This window comes from Bos indicus x Bos taurus, chromosome 7 (assembly GCF_003369695.1).
Source record: "Bos indicus x Bos taurus breed Angus x Brahman F1 hybrid chromosome 7, Bos_hybrid_MaternalHap_v2.0, whole genome shotgun sequence".
NCBI classification, from domain to species: domain Eukaryota; kingdom Metazoa; phylum Chordata; class Mammalia; order Artiodactyla; family Bovidae; genus Bos; species Bos indicus x Bos taurus.
Window position 1 is genome coordinate 19,447,119 of NC_040082.1, and position 22,710 is coordinate 19,469,828.

At 35.6% G+C, this 22,710-nt stretch overlaps 1 long non-coding RNA gene across 1 annotated transcript in view; it reads right to left on the reverse strand.

The window, feature by feature from the left end:
- Positions 1-19,242, reverse strand: part of LOC113896546 — a 46,141-nt gene extending 26,899 nt beyond the window's left edge. The window contains exons 1-2 of the long non-coding RNA XR_003512048.1: positions 19,151-19,242; positions 14,011-14,170 (exon numbers count right to left, since the gene is read on the reverse strand). This is a non-coding gene — a long non-coding RNA (uncharacterized LOC113896546). The remainder of the gene's footprint in view (positions 1-14,010; positions 14,171-19,150) is intronic.
- Between the last annotated feature and the right edge of the window lie 3,468 nt (positions 19,243-22,710).

Below are 22,710 nucleotides of genomic sequence, written 5' to 3' on the forward strand. Positions count from 1 at the left end.
CTCCTTCTTCAGTTTTGCTCACCAAGGCTTACCAAACATGTAGAACAAATTTGGGCACATTGTAGGAACTCACAATTATCCATAAAAGAGTATGTGTGAGGATAATGTTTTATAAGAAGTTCTGTAACTGCCAGCCCCCCAACCCTGGTACTGTCAAAGAATCTTCCTCACCAAACCCTCACAATAGCCCTCACAATCTATTTAGAATCTGTGCTAAAATGAAGTCTCCCAGTCATGTCCAACTCTTTGTGACCCCATGGACTGTAGCCTACCAGGCTCCTCTGTCCATGGGATTTTCCAGGCAAGAGTACTGGAGTGGGGTGCCATTAGAAAAAACAAAACATCTGCCTTTTCTGTTCTACTGCTCCTCCACTGCATTCCTATCTATGTCCAGGGCCAGGGAACTTCTGATTCCCCCTTGCCAACTTGCTTAGTGGAAATGGAAGTAATAACAGAGGCTAATTTATGCCCATAATCTAATCAGAGTAACTCAAAGTTAAACCAAGAGAGAAAATCAGGACCTGATTACAGTTTTTCACTAACAGCACATTTTATATTATGGAGCTGTAATAGTTTTAATAGAAGTTGATAACAATCCAAAGTCAAGAACAAAATATACTTAAGTATTTAATATTTGATTCCGACAGTTTGGAGGGTATTCAATATTACAAACCTTAGGATGGTAGATTTTTTTGGCAATGGATTTCATTACATATTTTTAAAGGAAAAACTTTAATGTGTGAATTGAAATTATCAAATAACCACACACTGAAATAAATGCACGCATGCATGCATGAGTCACATAAACATAAAGTTAGTTTATACACATATTCCACACAGTTTTACTTGCTTCATTATATGGAGTAGCTCCAGATGTACGTGGTCTTTCAAGGATACACACAGACACTCTCCATATAAAAAAAAATCTACAATTCAGAAACTCTCTGCATGTTAAAAAAAAATTAGAAAAACTCATTTACTAGGCTTTTACAGGATTCATTAACCTTTGTCTTCTTTTAAGAAACCAGGATCTGTTCTAAAACTGACATTGTCATTAAAACCCAATAGGAAGTCACCATTTTTAAATTAAAGTCATTAGATAAGTTTTTCAAGAGTTAAAAAAAGATTAGAAAAAAATTCAAATGAGAAAAATAATTTTGCTTTGGGTGTATAAAGGCCCCAAGAGGAATTCCTCAAGTTTTGTTGAAAAGGACTCTTTCTCTCAGATTATCTATGAAATTTCAACCTAGACTGTTTTTAAAGGACTTAACTGTTTCCTTCTTCAACATGAAGCAACTCTTCAATAACTCTTCAATAATATTATGTCCATTATGTCTTCAATAACTATTATAATCTTCAACGACTGTTGTGTGATTAATGCGACTATCATGTTCCACAATAAAGAAAAAACTAAATATCACACAATTAGCTAAAAAATATATTCCAGCGACATGGTTCTAAGAACCACACTAGTATTTCATGATTTATTAATATCTAATTGATTTATGATTAGATATTGGTATAATAATTTTAATTTTACTTCCACTATCATTAAGGAAACAGTAATATTCTTACTCTGATTTTAGAGCATATAATTCTTCAGGTAGTGAAGTATACCAAGTATATAATTCTTTATATGTGAACTGACATCGTTTTCTATTATCTAAATGGTGTCATATTTATTCTAGCACTTTTGCCTAGAGGCATCCAAACCGCAGCTCACCACTGAGAGAAACGGCATTTATAGTAAAGAGTAGCTAACAGTATGGTCAGCAGTCATGGAAGTGCTAAAGAAATGAAGTTAATGCTAGCCATAGTTTTATAACTAGCACTCTTTAGCACACTAAACTTCATAATACTGGATATAACCTAGAATGTAATTTCTTCCATTTCTCTTTCACATTCAGTTAGCCAGAAAGACACATGAACTATACAATTACAATAATGATCCTGCCATCAATTCCTTGTATCCTTTTACATTACCCTGTCTTACCTACTTCATATTACTATCCCTTCGTATTACTATTCATGAAACTGCCTTCAAAGAAAAGTACAGTTGCTCCTAGGTAACTCATCTTTATTCCTATTTATACACCCATCACCAGATTTTTTTTAAATACCACTGCCATTCTCCAACTACTCATCTCAAAAGCACTCCAACTTTACATTTAAGTTGCCAATTGTTTTATGTTCCAGTCAAGTAAAAATACCTTCTCTTAAATATCCCTTCTGGGGTTCTCACATCTCTGAGGTTTTTAATGCACCTTTGCTCTAATTTGGAATATTCTGCCACTTGGATATGCCACCTGTACATCCAAATTTTACTAGTTGTGTTTCCAATTAAAAGTGATAACTTCTTTTTCTGTTTTCATAGAGCACTGCCAATACAATAGAATTGTATTTATAATTTACCCTACGACAATATTTTTATCATTCACTGTTTGTATGCGTTCTTTCCCAAACTCTATTTTAAGTTTCTTGGAAGATGATAACTATAATTTATTTTTCTTCATACACAAAGAAATGTCATGAACACTGTCACTTATATAATTTCTCTGTACCCTTATTTATACTCAGAGCTCCTTAAGGGATAGTTCAATGCTTACAAAAATTCCTGATTCACAATCAACATTCAAGAAATTCTGTTTGACTATTAAATAAAATGAAACTTTCCTTTTGATCTATTATTTCTACAACATAGAAACTTATTATGCAAATACAGAGGAAATAAATAAAGCAGAGTATTATTATAAAATATTTAATGCTTCTAAGAACTTGCCATTTCAGTAAATCCATGAGGAATATCATTTGGAATTTAAATATTTGCATTATACATTATTTTTATATAATTAACTATATTAAATTAATATTTTAAAAGAGTATACCTGCATTATATTCTTTAGATTAAATATATTTAGTCAAAAGAGAAAGCATGGGATGACTCTTTTCAGCAGGATGACTTCAAATATGTATAACTATTTACTATTTTAACAATGAGAAAAAAATCAGACACTTCTGAATAAAATATCTTCAAAGGATACAATACAAATTAAGAGCACAATATCGCATCTGGGAAGCTTTTGAAATACTTGAATATCAAACATTGGATTCATATTTGAACTTTCATAATTTCAAGTTATTTAACATAGTTCTGTTTCTAAATTTCTAAGTCTGCAAAAGTCAGACATAAGGAGCGAGCAATGTCTCAAGAAGCAAGACTGAAACTTGCCACCATGGCATACAAGGCTTTGGCAAAATAATGCTTTACTGGTCAGACCCAGGAACTGACTTTGGCTCAGATCATGAACTCCTTATTGCCAAATTCAGACTTAAATTGAAGAAAGTAGGGAAAACCACTAAGCCATTCATACATGCATACTGAGTCGCTTCAGTCGTGTCCAACTCTTTGCGACCTCATGGATTGTAACCTACCAGGCTCCTCTATCCATGGAATTCTTCAGGCAAGAATACTGGAGTGGGTTGCCATTTCCTTCTTTAGAGGACCTTCCTGACCCAGGGATTGAACCCAGGTCTCCTGCATTGCAGGCAGATTCTTTATCACTGAGCCACCTGGGAAGCCCTTAGTTTACTGGTCAACCAAGCAGCAATTCCAAATCACTTATGAACTAATCAGTTAGCAAATAATTAATTAATTGATGAGAGTAATGAAAACAGTATTTTGACAGAGTTGCTTTTTTCCCTCTGAGTGGATAGCCTGTTAAAATCTAATATTATAAAAATAAAAGCTATATTTATTTATTTTATTAATGGAAGCTAATTTTTTTTATTCTCTAAATCTGATGTATGAAAGGAGAGAGGGAGCATGTTAAGAAGAGAGAGAAAAAAGAAGAGAAATAAGAATATCAATGAAACTTTTATTACATTTAATTAAAAAGTTATCATTGACATGAGTAATATTAAGACAAAAATTAGTTACAGATTTTTTTTTAATGTAAGGTTAAACAACCAAGGCTAATTTTTCAAATGGGAATTCAAGGTTTTTGTTTAAGTGTGCATTAGGAAAGTTCACTTACAGTTCCAATTTTATTATTCCCTCTTAGAAGGATTCTTGCAGATGAAAATACCCAACTCAATTCTTAGAGACCAAAGGGAAGGGATCAATTTACATTAGTAAAAAGTCCCACAACTAAAAATCAGCATTCTCAAGACTTATTCCTCTCCACCCTTCTTGTTTGGTTCTTTTCTTTGTTGGTTTTATTCTCAAGCAGGTTCTTCTTATGTGGTGGCAAAGATGGTCAACAGTGACTCTACTGGACTTAATAGTACTCTGTATAGGCCAAGCAAAAGGTGAAGCATTTTGACTGTCACAGTTCATGTCACATTCCCTGTGCTGATCCAATCGATGCAGTGTATGTTCATTGATCTGAGTGACATCCCAATCTAAAGCCAGGAGCTGGGGTCAGCTCATCTGAACTATATATATAACTATACATATATATAGCTATATATATGTAAGATATACATATCACATATATATATTATATTTGGTGATAAATTTCCCTGATAGCTCAGTTGGTAAAGAATCTGCCTGCAATGCAGGAGATCACGGATCAATTCCTGAGTCAGGAAGATCTGCTGGAGAAGGGATAGGCTACCCACTCCACTATTCTTGGGCTTTCCTTGTGGCTCAGCTGGTAAAGAATCCACCTGCAATGCGGGAGACATGGCTTCAATCCCTGGGTTGGGAAGATCCCCTGGAGAAGGGAAAGGCCACCCTCTCCAGTATTCTGGCCTGAAGAATTCCATGGACTACAGTCCATGGGGTCACAAAGATATGACTGAACGACTTTCACGTGCACAAAAGATCCCAAATTGTCAAAGGAATCCTGACAAAAAAGAACAACGCTGGAACTATCACCCTCCCTGATTTCAGATTATCATACAAAGCTAACAGTCAAAACAGTATGGTACTGGGACAAAAGCAGACACATACATAAATGGAATTAGAAGAGAGAACCCTCAAATTAACCAATGTATTTATGGCTAATGAATCTACAACAGAGAAGGCAGGAATAGATAATGGAGGAAAGACACTCTTTTCAATTTAGATCTAATAAACTGGACAGCTACACATAAAACAATGAAATTAGAACATTTCCTCACATAACATACAAAAATAAACTTAAAGTGGATTAAGACATAAATGTAATATCTGAAATCATAAAACTCCTAGAAGAGAACACAGAACATTCTTTGACAAAAATATAGCAACATTTTCTTAGATTGGTGTCCAAAGGCAAAAGAAATAAAAGCAAAAATAAACAAGTAGGACCCAATTAAACTTAAAACCTTTTGCACAGCAAAGGAAAGCATTGGCAAAATGAAAAGACAATCTATGCAATGGAGAAAATATTGGCAAATAAAATGGCTGATAGGAGTTAATATCCAAATGTATAAACATTTCATCCAACTTAATATAAAAAAAAAAACCTCAATTAAAACAAATAGACAGCAGACCTGAAGAGACACTTTTCCAAGAAGAGACATATCCTTAGCGAGCAGGCACATGGAAAGATGCTCAACACTGCTAATCACTAGAGAAATGCAAACCAAAACAAAACAACAGTAAGGTATCACCTCACATCTGTCAGAATGGCCATCATCAAAAAGTCTACAAATCAAAAATGTTGGTGAGGATGTGAAGAAAAGGGAATCCTTACACACTGTTGATGGAAAGTGGTGCAACCCCTATGGAAAACACTATGGGGTGCTTAAGAAAAGAAAGAGAGAACTACCACATAATCCAGCAATTCCACTCCTGGGTATATATTCAAAAAGCATTAATTTCAAAGGACACCATGCATGCATCCCAGTGTTTATGACAGCACTATTTATAATAGCCACGATATGTAAACAACCCAAGGGCCCATCAACAGACAAGAATAAGGAACATGTCGGAGAAGGCAATGGCACCCCACTCCAGTATTCTTGCCTGGAAAATCCCATGGATGGAGGAGCCTGGTGGGCGGCAGTCCGTGGGGCCGCTAAGAGTCGGACATGACTGAGCGACTTCACTTTGACTTTTCACTTTCATGCATTGGAGAAGGAAATGGCAACCCACTCCACTGTTCTTGCCTGGAGAATCCCAGGGACAGGGGAACCTGGTGGGCTGCTGTCTCTGGGGTCGCACAGAGTCGGACACGACTGAAGCGACTTAGCAGCAGCAGCAGCAGTATGTGTGTATGTATATATATGTGTGTGTATATATATAATGGAATATTACTCAGCCATAAAAAAGAATGAAATTCTGCCATTTGCAACAATGTTGATGAACCTAGAGAATATAATGCTTAGTGAAATAAATCAAAGAGAAAAAGACAAATATTATATGATATCACTTATACATGGAATCTAAAAAATATTAGAATTTATGTACAAAATAGAAACAGACTCACAGATATAAAAGGCAAACTAGCAGCTATCAAAAGGTGGAGGGAGTTGGGAGGGGAAAATTGGAGGTATGGAATTAAGAGATACAAACTACTATGCATAAAATCAATAAGCAACAAGGATATATTGTATAACACAGGGAAGTATAGTCATTATCTTATAATAATTACTTTCAATAGAGTGTAGGCTGTAAAAACGCTGAATCACTATGTTGTATACTTTCAACCAATATAGTATTGTAAATCAACTGTATTTCAATTTAAAAAAATAAATGTATAAAAACAGAAAGAATTCAGAATCTTGCAATGCTTTTGGAGACAGTACAATACAACGGAAAGAGAATAAACTTGGGAGTTTTTAATTCTATTATTAGCTATGTGACTTGGGGCAACTTGCATAAAATCTCTTAGTCATAGTTTCCTAACCTGTAAAATAATTATAGCAAATCTTCTATCACAATAAAATATCTAAACTATCAAGTACTATTAACTAAAATTTATCGAACACTATGTTCCAGTCATTAGTCTAAGGTGTTTAATGAATTAACTTCTGTAATTTTCCTCACCAGAAAACTATGAGCTAGTTAAAATTACTCTTTTGCAGAAAATGTAAATGAGGCCCAAATTATCTCCCTAAGTCGCCAAAGGTAAATGACAGAAACAGGATTTGAATAAAGTTTCTGACTTAAAAATCAATAGCCTTAAACATCATATAATACCAGCATACAATGTTTGGAAAATTGTAGGTGTTCAATAAGTGACAGCTATTATTATCATCTGGATCAATAAAAATAATGATTATAATTATCCTATAGATGTCCAGAAATACTGTTGAATAAAGTGTCATGCTTGTTAAACCAATTTAAATAAACTACATATATAGTTAGAATCACATTAATAATTGACATATTTTTTAAAATATTTGATAATACAGCACATGAACTTTTCATTTTCTGGTAAAACGTTATTTCAGCAGTACTATTTAGGATCACACTTTTCATGCTTAGTCACTTTTTAAAAAGTATTTCAAAGAGTTTCAGATTTGGTCCACAATTCATAGAGACCTAATTAATTCAGAGAAACCAAACCATACTTACTCTTCCTATCATGGTTCCTTTACTTTAAATGGATTAAATTTGTTGGCAGCAGTCCTTGAATGGGAAAATAAAACCTCTTTTTATGCTTCTAGAATTTATTATTTTAAATCTTAAGAGATATTAACATAACAGAAGTTGTTTTCTTACGTAATCAGAACACTCTTTGTTAAATCATGGTTTTTTAAGGATTTGGGTAGAATTTTTGCTGGTCAAATTTTATGGCTAGACTTATTTATTTTTTCATTCCACAATCAAGTGTTGTTTTTTTTTTTTTTTTCCCCAGCTTTACTGAGGTATAATTGACAATAACATGGTAAGCTATTTGAAGTTTACATCTTGCTGGCCTGGTATATGTAGATACTTTGAAGGGGTTCACACCACCTAATTAACAAATCCATCACCTCATATATTATTTTTTTAAGATCATTTAAGTTCTACTTTCTTGATAAATTCCGATTGAATAATACAGTATTATCTCTACAGTCACCATGTTTGACATTAGATCCTCAGACTTCAATCATCTTATAACTGAAAATTGCACCCTTTTACCAAGTTTTAACTTAAAAAATTGCATCTATATCTTGAATGTGCATGCTTTTTGCGTGCTCAGTTGCTTAGTCATGTCCAGCTCTTTGAGACGCCATTGACTGTATAGCCTGCTAGGCTCCTCCGTCCATGGAATTTTACAGGCATGAATACTAGAATGAGTTGCCACTTCCTATTCCATCATCTATTCCTATATCTTGAATGCATTTCTGCCTAAAATCATCTTAACTCTTTGTGACTCAGATCTCACAGAAATGGTGACTATTGCAAAGTAATCAATGGATAAAGTTGATCTTAGATCAACTTAACAAAGATTCGAATTCATTATTGCTTTATAATTATATATTATTGAGTTGTTTTGCTTTTACAAGTTATAAAAAATAACTGTGTCAGAGTTATCCAAAGGTGTTCTAGTTTTAAGATGGGGTAATATATAGACATACATTTCCATATTAAATTAAGATCAATTATAATAATGACTTTAGACTTCTGAGCTTTAATATGACTTCAGGAATTATAAGACTTATCTTAGGTGTTCATTTAAGTTTTTAGAAAAATTACGTATGAACTAACCAAGGAGTATCATTAGATCATTAATTTTTCATATATGTTGCTAGCTAAAACTGTAAATTTAGATTCTATAATTATTTTGAAAATGTAGGTATTAGGCAAAAATATCAGTTAAAAAAATGTTCTCCAAAATGAAAAATATTGATATAAACATAATTCAGTATATTCAATTTGATACTAGTTACATTCATAAAGGTCATAGTCTACATAAGGTAAATTTAATCACAAATTGGTCTGAAATAGCCCTTAAATGATTTTAATCCTCATTAACTTTTAACTTTTTCCTCCTTATTTAGAGCAACATTTATTCCAACAAAATTATCCTAAGAAAATAAACTTTGTAATATTTATCCTAATTGCATTTGAACTTTCTCTGCCTCTTCTGTATACACAAACACATAAGATATTTTTCCTACCTTAGTTTATGTCCAGAGAATTACTTCTTACTAATACTTTAAGTGTAAAATAGATAACATGTTAAACTTTCTGTTTATAAGCTTTTCTTTTGTGCTAATTGCTTTGTTAGCACTAAAGCTAAAGAAGCTAATGCCAGAGTCTCCATTTTAAAGTAGATTGTAGAGACTGTTATTTTTCCTATTTCCTTTTAACTTTTATACTGAGGAATATGTTATTAAAAATCAGATTTGATTAATATTAGAAGCTTCTAATACTACAGTAAATTCAGGAGTGCCCCTTTCTCCTAACACCAGCACCCTGGGGTGACCACACAACTGCCTGTGGAATATATTACCAGGCTCCTGTACACAGGCCTGGCATTCTGTCATAATCATTCTTTTCTTAGCACAAATTTGTAGGTCTCTGTGATATGAAGCTATTGGTAGTTCTGCTTGTACTCAAATGAAGTGATATTGAATTTCTATTATGCATGTGCCTTGGAAACCTCACAGCTCTCCATAAAGATTTTATTCACACAGCAGATTTGTTGTGACTTAGATAGTTTCAGACAATTTTAGATTTGAATGGACATGGCAGGATCTGACAGTATAAAAGAAATATCAAGAAAAAGAAACATGTAGAACCAAATGATATATTAAGCAACCTACCGAACAAAGCAAACTAGATTGCAGTAAACAAAACCAGAAAGTATGTCTTTGAAGGGCCTCTCGTGGGGGCTAATCTTTTCATACGGTATATATGAGTTGGTGATGGAACTTGGCAACTCTTTTCATCCTACAAATTAAGTTTTGATAAAGCCCTGTTCCTCATATAACCTTCATACTTTTGAAATAAATTGTTCATAATAAGACAGATTCTAGTTTTCATTTATTTTCCCAACGGTCTAGGCCACAAATACAAATGGAAAATAAACAGAACTGCAAACAAACATTTATTCCTCGACTAGAATTGAGAAGACTTAATTGGGAAAAGAAGAAAAAGAAAATCTTAGTGAAAATATAAAATATGGAATTCAAATAATGGTGAACTGATTCATGACAAAAAGGGGAGAAAAATCAGTTAATATACTTAGGGGAAAAAAATGAATTTAGTGTGGTTTCCTTAATTTATGAGAGTGTGCTGTGCATCAGAAATAATTTGGGCACTTTCAAAATAACACTGAACAAAGCAAACAACATTCATTATTTCATGAAACTTATTTACTAACGGAGGAAACAGTTAATGAAGAAGTAAATATGCCAGAGAAAGAATAATGCGAGGCAGCAATAAATGTTCTGAAGAATAATATAAACTAGACTGGTGGGACAGAATCTGTCTGTGATAACAGCAGAGTGTGAGGAGACAGCTACTCATCTTTGGTGACTAAGCTGTTGTTTAGTCGCTCAGTCAGGTCTGACTCTTGTGACCCCATGGACTGTGATTTTTCCAGGCAAGAATACTGGTAGTGAATTTGCCATTTCCTTTCTCCACGGGATTTTCCCAACCCAGGTATGGAGCCAGTGTCTCCTGCCTATTCTCCTTCCTTGCAGGTAGATTCTTTACCAATAAGCCACCAGGGAAGCCCTTAGTGACTAAGAGAAACCTCAAGAAAGAGGTACTGTGATGTACACCTATGGCTGACTCATGTCAATGTATGGCAAAAACCACCACAATATTGCAAAGTAATTAGCCTACAATTAAAATAATTAAAAATAAAATCTAAAAAAAAAAGAGGTAATGTAAGGTGAGATCTGAGTGACAAAAGGAAGGTAGCCTGGTAAATGCCTAAGGGCAAGGCATTCTGGGTTAACATACAATGTGTACAAGTCCCTTTTTAGGCTAATGTTCCTATCAGATGGAATTTCTTCATATCACACAAACTTACATTACTTTAAAAATAATTCGCCTCTGGATAGTATGGGGGTCCTCAAGAAATTAAAACTAGTACTACCAAATGATAGATCAATCCCACTTCATGATATATCCAAAGCAAAAGAAATTATTATCTCACAGAGACACCTGTGCTCACATGTTCACTGCAGCATTATTCACAGTAACCAAGGTATGGAAATAACCTAAATGCTTGCTGATGGATGAACTGATAAAAACGAAAGCTAAGTATATCTATACATATATATTGAATTGAAAAACAGTATTTTATACACATGCACACATACAAATATAGCAGTATATTATTCAGTCTTAAAGAAGAAAGAAATTCTGTCACTTGTGACAGCATGGATGAACCTGGAGAGCATTATGTAAAGTGAAATAATCAGACAAAGAAAGACAAATACTGCATAATGGTATCACTTGTGTGTGGAATTTTGAAGAAAAAAAAGGAAAATAATTTAGTAGATTGTGGGAATCCTTTCACAACATATGTGTGTGTGTGTGTGCATATTATATATATATATATATATATATATATATATATATGAAGGAAATGGCAACCCACTCCAGTATTCTTGCCCAGAGAATCCCATGGACAGAGGAGCCTGGTAGGCTACAGCCATAGGGTCACAAAGAGTCAGACATGACTAAGTGACTAACATACATACACACACACACATATACAATATATATATCAAATCATTACATTCTGCACTTTAGATATATATACAATATAAATATCAAATCATGACATTATGCACTTTAGATATATTACAAATTTGTCAAATATACCTCAATAAAGCTAAAAATAAATGTATACATGAACATATACAGGCTTCCCGGGTGGCGCAATGGTAAAGAATTTGCCTGCCAATGCAGGAGAAGCAGGTTTGATCCTTAGGTTGGGAAGATGTCCTGGGACAGAAATGGTATCCTTGCCTAAAGAATTCCACGGACAGAGGAGACTAGCTTGCTGCAGTCCATGGGGTAGCAAAGAGACACTATTGAGCATACTACACAGCACAGCAGCACTTATATATACACACAAATATTTCATTTTTAGTAGAAAAGTTAGAGATTAAGGGAGAAAGAAGAAAAAAATGGAAAGGTAAATATGTGGCAGCTATATTGGGAGAAACCAACACATTCGTCCCAATAGATAATAAGAACCAGATATGCCTAAGCCAAAATCACAATAAACAGCATATTTAATCATGTCTTTTTGGAAGCTGTAGTTTCGACCTCAAATCAATCAATTTCTTTTCACCATTGTCATTCTCTAATTTTGCAGATAATGCTAACAATTTTGGTTCTGTGAGCATCCATTTTATGTGGATCATTTAGGTTATACTAAATGACACCTATTAGTTCTGTAGAAATCTTTCAAGAACCACACTCTCAGCATTCTCCTCCCTCTGCTACTCTCTAGCACAACTTTCCAGTTCCTATGATACCCTGGATCCTTCATGTTCCAAAAGACTATGTGATGTATTATTTCATACTAAGATATAAACCCTATGTACCAGGACCTTCAAGCTCTACTTGCTCAGTACTGCATTTGAGAAGAAATTATGGTAATCTCAAAATTTAATTGATGCTCAAAGACATTTCATCAACTGAAAAAAATTTAAGAGTAAATGCAGATTTTTTTTTCTATTTAGACAAATTCAGATTTACATGAATTGGTCTCATGTGGGGTGTCTTTCAATGCTAGGGACTCTAAAACAGATCACACACTTCCAGTGGATTAATCACTTAATGCAAGAGTGGGGATATGGAATTACCACCAGTGAAGCTAAACTTATCCTTTTCTTTAGAGAGGAAGCAAATGCCCATCATTTAGTACTCCAGTTAAAATGTGGTTGTGAGGCTGCTTTGCTTGCAAGCTGTTTTTATATAAGTCACAAGGGAAAGAATTTCTAAATGGCTTCTAGTAGCATTCGATGCCCTACTTCATTCCAGGAGGATCATTTTTCCCTTTGCTGCGAATTTTAGGATTGAAGCAGTAAGACAGGCCTATTCAACACATAATAGATAACAAAAAAGAGCAGGAATATTATGTAAAGTTAGGTTAGAAAGAGAGTTGGACTTTCTGACTACAAAAACAATAAGAAAAGAGCTCTATACAATGAAGTTTCTTAAAATTAGTATAAATCATCTAGTACACTTAGAAATAAGTAAGAGACAGAATGGATGGATATTATGTCCACTGAACTCACATACCATGGCTATCAGTGTCTGTCAAAAAAAGAAACCCACACGGCATGATTAGCAGTGAAAATGTGGAACATCAATAAGCCTGCCTGTGGGAAAAGCACCATGTTTTCCAGATTCATAATTTGGTAAAATATGGATAAGAAGAGTAATAATAGAACTTAATCATAAAAACCTCAGACAAGTGCTTGGCTAGGGGTGGGCTGTGAATAGACCCCAGGCACAATGATGACTATGTGATGTCTTTGGTCCCTCAGATGATCTTTGTGAAGGATAAAACTGAGTTTAATCTAGTTCATAAAGACCACCTGGAGAATGACCCCCCAAAAAAGGAAAAAAGACCAGCACCCATTAGATATATTACTGCTAGAACGTCAACGAAATTGTAATGAAAATAGAAGTTGTGGACAATGTAATATACAATCAAATAGTATATAGATGTTATCATTTATATATTTAAATTATAAATGTTTACAGTTTATTATATATACATTATTTATTATGTATAGAATATAAATGAAAAATTAAAGTGGAAGCAGCATAGAGGTTCTCTGCCTGCACTTACTCAATACATGTTTTATTAATTTGGGTAAGGGCTAAACTGGCCTTCCCTGGTGGCTCAGTAGTAAAGAATCTGCCTGCCAAGCAGGAGACACAGGTTCAGTCTCTGGGTCAGGAAGATCCTCTGGAGGTGGAAATGGCAACCCACTCCGGTATTCTTGCCTGAATAATGTCACGGACAGTGGAGCTGGCAGGCTACAACCATGGGATGGCAAGAGAGTCGGACAGGACTTAGCGACTAAACAACAAAATGCTAAACTATAGTAATAGAGACCCCCAAAATTCGGTGGCTTAAACAAGACAAAAGTTTACTTATCTCTTACATAATAGTTCAGATATGAGTAGTCCTGGCTGGCTGGCTGGCTCTTCACCACAAAGTCATTCAGGGGCCAGGTTTCTTCCATATTGTTGCTCCACGACGTCCCATGTATTATCCTTATTTGAACACTCAAAGTGAAGTCCCTGTCACATCTGTGTTCAAGCCTGTGAGAAGGAAAATGAGATAAGCCAGCATATTCTAACTTGTCTTCTAAAGAATGACATAGAAAATTCACACATCACTTTTGCTTATACCCCAGAAACCCAAATTCAATCCCATGGCCACTCCCACTGTATTAGTTTGCTAGGGTTGCCATAACAAAGTGTCACTAATTGAGCGGTTTAAACAACAGAAATGTATTTGCCTCACAATTCTGAAGGATAAAAGAGTGAGGTCAAGGTATCAAAGGGTGGCTTTCCTCTGCGGCCTTTCTTCATAGCTTAAAGATGGCCGCCTTCTCTGGTGTCTTCATGTGGTTTTTCTCTAAGTTTGTCTGTCTCCTAGTCTCCTCTTTTTAATAAGGACAACAGTCATACTGGCTTAGGACCCATGCTAATTACATTGTTAACCTTAATTATCTTTTTCAAAGCCCAGTCTCAACAGTCACATTCTGAGGTACTGAGGGTAAGAAAGCCAACATATGAATTTTGAGAGGACATGATTCAGCCCATAATAACTAACTTCAAGGAAGACTAAGTTTGTAGTAGGATGGCCATTTAGCTAACTGCAACTTTACTCCTATTTCTTAAAGGAAAGGAAAGAGAATAGATATTGAGGAATATTTAGAAACATCTGTCCCATTATTCTAGAATTAATACGTATAAAGCCAAATCTATATTAGATAAAAACTCACCAAGAAAAAGAATGGGAAGGATAAATAATTGACGATGAAACTCAAAAGCAGTTGAGCCCCAAGACAGAAATCCTATATTAATACAATGATCTGGTTGTATTAAACTAAATCAGTTTTAAAAGTAGTGAAGCTATTTCATGTGTGGAGAGTATAACTGAAGATAAATATAGTATCTGAATAGGTTTCTTGATCATTGGGAGAAACGGATTTTTTTAGGATATTATAACCAGTCTCCTTTGACAACCACAAAGAAAGTAGACATAACTGAGCCAGTTATAAAAAGAATATTACCAATGCGATCATTTCCCCTTTCTAGTTAAGTGTTTGATTATGTATGCCATGCATAAGATTTTCTCTTAATCTAGAAATAAAGGCAACAAAAGGATTTTACTAAATAAAATAAAGCCCTAGAGTGTATGAAAGCCTGGTGAATGAGAAAGCTATAGGGATCTGTTGTTTATAAAAATTATTGGGTATACATAAGATGATGAAAGATGGTAAATAAACTACTGAATTATTAGGCAGAAAATTTTGTTCGTAAATTTTGATGCTTTTTAAACATATGTTCAAATGTGGTCAATGATTTTTTTTTAATTCCTCCACAAAGATAAGTCTGAAGTGTAATTCAGAAACCTCCATAGAACCTTCAATTCTTATTCTCAATTCCATGGCCATTCCATACCATGAAACCATAAACATGTAAGCATAGTCACAAATGGTTAATTTACAAAATTTATTTGAGTGGATATGTGCTGGTTTCTTTCTGCCGTGACTCATGTTTGGGTATATGCCAGGAGCACCCATCACCTTTTACTTTACACATACAGGAAGAAAATGGGAGCATAAGGCACTTTTACTAAGAAATATTGTGATTAAAAAATAGTTATACAGCAAAAAACAGTTGCAAACACATCGTATCATTCATTGCTAATGAGTTAAAAGGATACCACAGTGCACATATAAATCACTATACAGTGTCTTGCAGTTTATTTAAATTCATTGTGCCTCATTATAACTGAGCTATGCACCTTTAGGTCTGAGTTGATTAGGAATGCGATAGCTCAGAATAGCTTTTAATTCAGAGAAACATGGCCTGACCTTTACCATAATCCTGTGTGAAACACACTATAGTTTAGACATTAATAATGATGCTACCTCTTTTTCATACTGGTGAGATGCTACTTAAAATTTGGTATTATTAGTTAACAGCCTCGAGCCAATACATCAAAACCGAATTACCCTTCTGTGTATAACTACAGTACTTAATTCTGAGTTCTTCATCTCTCATAACTATTACTTCCTCTTTAAAAATGCTAAAAACCAAAATGTAATAGTGTCATGTCACAGCAATAAGTCACAGATACAAACTAAAGGCACTCCTCCCCACTCCCCGTGGACTGCCGCTGTACGCAGTTAAGGATCCGGGCCTCATGATATACGTTTTAACAGCTAAGGCATTGCTTGTCTTTGACCTTTGTCTCTCAATTTAAGAATGCCATTTCCTTAAATCACCTCCTGGTAAGTCAACTAGCACAAACAATAGAACTTTCTTACCATTCTCATTCAGATGCAGTGGAAAATACAAATCATAGGTTTAAATATCTATTTTTTTTTAATTTATCACTCTAAATACAGGAAATGATAAGGTAATACATGAGCAGAGTTTAGTTGACTTAGCTCACCAGGGCTCATAATGGAAAATAACATGCCTCTGTGACACCCATTTTCACCCCTTTCCCCTTTGCTTCCCATTCCCCAGAGGCAACCCATTTTGGAACTCTTAGAAGTTCTCTCTGGTATTGTTAACGCATTTTCCTAAATAATTCTTCTATATTGCTAAATCGCTATGTTTCAATTTCAGACATTACATTTTGACTCTCTAGAACAAAAAATAAGATCCAGCCCTTTTAGAAGGCCACACCCTCAGAACCTAAGATTCTCCGTCATTATCAGTTCTGGAGCTCTCCTCTGTGACTCGTATTCACTCCTCTTTCACAGAATCCCTTTGAGTGAGAATTTCCTTTGTTTCTGAGAAACAGAAACTCCACAGAAGGGATCAAACAAGAGTCTACTTATTACCAGCAAAAAAACAAGTGATCCAGGGGTAAAGTGACCCTCCAATCTCCTTGTTTTGTCTTGATGCTTTTCATTTCCTGAGACACAGTGAAAGCTGGCTGCCCGAGTTTCTGCCATTTTTGTGTGTACAGTAGAGAAAAGAAGTGCAAGTCCACTCCCTTTTAAAACTCTTCCTGGAAGCTGCACACACTATCTCCATTTAAACCCCATAAGCAGCACTTCATCACAAGACCATGCCAATTTGCAAGGAGATAGGAAATTGAGGTCTTTGTTGTAGCAGATGGGAATACCAGACCACCTGACCTGCCTCTTGAGAAACCTGTATGCAGGTCAGGAAGCAACAGTTAAAACTGGACATGGAACAACAGACTGGTTCCAAATAGGAAAAAGAGTACATCAAGGCTGTATATGGTCACCCTGCTTATTTAACTTATATGCAGAGTACATCATGAGAAACGCTGGGCTGGAAGAAGCACAAGCTGGAATCAAGATTTCCGGGAGAAATATCAATAACCTCAGATATGCAGATGACACCACCCTTATGGCAGAAAGTGGAGAAGAACTAAAGATCCTCTTGATGAAAGTGAAAGTGGAGAGTGAAAAAGTTGGCTTAAAGCTCAACATTCAGAAAACTAAGATCATGGCATCTGGTCCCATCACTTCATGGCAAATAGATGGGGAAACAGTAGAAACAGTGGCTGACTTTATTTTTGGGGGGCTCCAAAATCACTGCAGATAGTGATTGCAGCCATGAAATTAAAAGATGCTTACTCCTTGGAAGGAAAGCTATGACCAACCTAGACAGCATATTAAAAAGCAGAGACATTACTTTGTCAACAAAAGTCCGTCTAGTCAAGGCTATGGTTTTTCCAGTGGTCATGTATGGATGTGAGAGTTGGACTATACAGAAAGCTGAGCATGGAAGAATTGATGCTTTTGAACTGTGGTGTTGGAGAAGACTTTTTTTTTTTTTTTTTTTTTTATTTATTTTTTTTTTTCTTCCAATTTTATTTTATTTTTAAACTTTACATAATTGTATTAGTTTTGCCAAATATCAAAATGAATCCTCCACAGGTATACATGCGTTCCCCATCCCGAACCCTCCTCCCTCCTCCCTCCCCATACCATCCCTCTGGGCCGTCCCAGTGCACCAGCCCCAAGCATCCAGCATCATGCATCGAACCTGGACTGGCAACTCGTTTCCTACATGATATTTTATATGTTTCATTGCCATTCTCCCAAATCTTCCCACCCTCTCCCTCTCCCACAGAGTCCATAAGACTGTTCTATACATCAGTGTCTCTTTACTCTTGAGTCCCTTGGGCTGCAAGGAGATCCAACCAGTCCATCCTAAAGGAGATCAGTCCTGGGTGTTCATTGGTAGGACTGATGTTGAAGCTGAAACTCCAATACTTTGGCCACCTGATGCAAAGAGCTGACTAATTTGAAAAGACCCTGATCCTGGGAAAAATTGAGGGTAGAAGGAGAAGGGGATGACAGAGGATGAGATGGTTGGATGGCATCACCGATTCAATGGACATGGGTTTGTGTGAACTCCGGGAGTTGGTGATGGACAGGGAGGCCTGGCGTGCTGTGATACAAGGGGTTGCAAAGAGTCAGACATGACTGAGTGACTGAACTGAATGAACTGAACTACAAAGAAAGGAGGAGGGACAATATTTGGGTTACTAAAAATGAGTAAGCTAGAGATCCATTTTTCTGAGGCTTTGGCTTCTTTAAAAATGTCTTTATTTTTATTTATCACTTGATCGATAGACGTGGCTGGTATATAAAAATAGATTGTAAATGTTTTTTAATAGAATTTTGAAAATGTTTGTCTTCTAGGTTCCAGAGTTGATGCTGAGAACTCTGTGTCTCCTGTAATTCCTGTCTTTGTCTGTGATCCTTTTGTACACTGCTCTGTGAAACTTTAGGAGAGTCTCTTTACTCCTGTATTCTAAAATGTCACAGTGGCATGCATTATGTGGGTCGTGTTTCATTCATTTATTGTACTTAGTTCTAGGAGGGGCTTTCAAACTTGAAATTAAAGTCCATCAATTCTAGAAAATGCTTTCCCTTATTTCTTTGACCATTGTCTCTCCTTCTGAATGTTGCACCCTAGAATGAGTCAAAACAAGCTGTATTGTACTGCAGTAAAAAGCAAACCCAAACATCAGTGGTTTAATAATACAGCAAAGATTTGTTTCTCACTGACACTGTATCCAGAAGAAACCAGCTGAGGGCTTTGTTCCATGCTGACTTGACACAGCGGTTAAGGTGACAGAGTCTCCACTCTCCAAAGGATCTCAAGCCTGCACCAGAGAAAAAGCAACATGACAAGTCATATGATGACTTTAAAACCCTCCACCCAGAAGTAACTTGCATTTGTCTTCACACTTTATCGAATACAGAAAGTAACATGTCTATGCCTAATTGCAAAAGAGTGGGAAAGTGTAACCTCACAAGGTCCTTGAAAGGAAGACAACTAGAATATTAAAGAACAAACCTAAGTGCTATAACAAGTCTCCTAGAAGGATACTCTAATATGCTTCTCTCTTTTCTTTTTTACTTATGCAACTCATCTTATATGAGATTAAAGTGTACACAATTTAAGTACATATATTGATGAATTACTGCATATGTATATACCTATGACTGGAGAAGGAAATGGCAACCCATTCCAGTATTCTTGCCTGGAGAACTCCATGGACAGAGGAGCCTGGCGGGCTAGTCTGTTGGGTTGCAAAGAGTTGGACATGACTGAGCGACTAACGCTATATACCTGTGCTTCATGATCCAAATCAAGAATATCCCCAACACCCCAAAGACTTCATCCTGTCCTCTTTCAGTCAATACTCCCAAAGGTAACCACTAATCTGACCTCTATCATCACAGATTAATTATGCCAGTTTTGAACAAAATATGAAGAGAATCATAACCTCTTTTGTGTCTGAGTTCTTTTACTCAGACATGTATTGATGATATGCATCAATAACAGCACATAACAAAGTACTTTTGTGTTACACTTGATTATATATGAATATAAAACCTTTTATTTATTCATTCAACTGCTGTTGGACATTGAGGTTATTTCTAGTCGGGTTGTTATGAACAAAGCTGCCATAAACTTTACCATACATATCTTTTAGTGAAAAACATTGCAAGCTGAACAGAATTTACTAATTTTAGTGAATTTCAGTTTTCAATTTTTTACATAACTTAATGGTTAGTGCTTTATGTTCTATTTAGGAAATTTTTTATTATCCACCTTATGAATATACTTTCCTAAATTTTCCCCAAAACTCTTAATATTGTATTCATGTTGTATTGCTTACATTTAGGCCTATGATCCATGTCAAATTAATTTTGGTGCAGAGTGTACAGTAAGGAGTTTTAGAGTTTTTTTCACCTGAAAATGAATTTTTTCTTTTTTTTTTTCATTTCAAATGAAACACATAATTTCCTAAGCCCATTTTTAACAAGTGGGTTTGCAGTGATGCCCTTTTTTTGTAAATTACATGATCATGTATGCACCAACATTCTCTTTGACTTCTTTTTACTTTCCTGGTAATTTCTTCAAGTTCTTTATATTCTAACTCTTATATGTTTATCTTTTATATCTTTGTTACAACATTTTCATTTTCAAGAGCTCTTTTTTGTTCTCTGATTATTCCTTTTACATTGTAGACTTTTTAAATCAAGGATAACATTATATTCTCTCATCTGTGGATCTTATATCTGTTGGGATTGATTTAATCTCCTGAATTGTTTCAGCCTCCTATGAATTGTTATTTTGGTCTCTGTCTCCCATGTAAGAGATGTTCTTAAATATCTAGTGATCATAGGCTACCCGATTCTCCTCCATAGGGGCTTCCCTCATGGCTCAGACAATAAGGAATCTGTTTGAAATGCAGGAGACCTGGGTTTGATTCCTGGGTTGGGAAGATCCCCTGGAGAAGGAAATAGCAACCCACTCTAGTATCCTTGCCTGGAGAATTCTATGGACAGAGGAGCCTGTGGGCTACAGTCCATGGAGTCCCAAACAGCCGGACACGACTGAAGGACTAACACTTTCAAAGTTGATTAAAATCCTACTTTACGTGAGGAGAGCTTATTAGCTGAAGGGCTTCAAAATGTAGTATTTCTCTTGGTTTTACTGATTTCTGCAAATTAACCCATGGAGGTACAAACCCATGATCTGAGTATAGTACCATTTTGTTCAACCGTGCCCACTATCCCTAAATCCAAGGTTGTTCTGGTTCATTTTCCCAGAAGAATAAACATACAGATCTATGCTACAGTTGGGGAGGGAGCAGTAGTCTGTCAGTTGTTTGGAGCAGAGAAATAGAACAAGTCACTGAATTGCTTTGGATTACCAACTTCCAACCTTCTTTGCTTCTACCCATCCTCCCATCACTATGTCCCATTATCCAATATGCCGTTGCTGCCAATCCCAAGACCCTGTGGGACAAATATGATTATTTCTTGATTGATCCTCATTACAAAATGTAAACTAAAACCTGAGGTTTTTCTGGTTTGCTGGGGGACTTGCCACTTGCACGTTTTAGTTATATTTTAAAATATCAGGTTGATCTCCATCACCTGCTATGTTATCCCGCTCACTCCCACTCATTATCTTTTGCCTAATGGGTTTATGAAAATGCTTTTTGTATTCTTGCCATCATTTTAGTTGTACTTGGGTAGAAAACCAAGTGTTCTACATTCATTGTCTGATTTGGATTCCCTGTTGGCTCTCTTCGGCACAAGATAAATTACATTCTGGAAGCAAAACAAAGCAACAAATGAGTTGTCTCTCTTGAAGTGAAAGTGCAAAACAATTAATCTTATTGCCCAAAGTTCAACAAACTTTAGTTTATCTTTTTTTTTCTTTCACACTTAGAAAGAATCTGTACAGGTTTTGTGAACAACTCCCAAATGCTCACATTGACCGAATGTATAATATGCAACTTTATTTGAAATAAAAGCTTACAAAATAGTACAGCATTTATATTGAAATATACTGTCATTTTTCTAAACTTCCAACAGAATATCTCTTTCCTAAGTCTCCTTGAATTTGGATGTTGACCACTAAAATTTCTTTCTGGAAAAAAAAAAATAGATCGTGTGTTATTTACTGCCATAAGAATTAAATAAGTCAGTATAGTTGGCTAGACAATTTTCTCCTTTCATCACTACTTCATGTTTTATCCCTTCTGGGAAAATGCCCTTGAATGCAAACTTGCCTCTACAAACAGACAAGAAAACTTCTTCAGACTGATGTCAAATAATAGCCGATTTCAACTAGCACCACTAAGTCATTTGAAATTCATCTTTACTAAGATACAAGTATCAATCAATCAACGTGATATAAACAGTGGAGCAACATCTTTAAGTCCTGGGGAAGATTTGGCCTGTAATTTCTTCCCCAGTCAAAATATCTTCCAAATATGAAGGCATCATAATAACTTTTTAAGAGATCAGATCAGATCAGATCAGATCAGTCGCTCAGTCGTGTCCGACTCTTTTCGACCCCATGAATCGCAGCCGCCAGGCCTCCCTGCCCATCACCAGCTCCCAGAGTTCACTGAGACTCACGTCCATCAAGTCAGGGATGCCATCCAGCCATCTCATCCTCTGTTGTCCCCTTCTCCTCCTGCCCCCAATCCCTCTCAGTGTCAGAGTCTTTTCCAATGAGTCAACTCTTCGCATGAGGTGGCCAAAGTACTGGAGTTTCAGCTTTTGCATCTCCTGCCAAAGAACACCCAGGGCTGATCT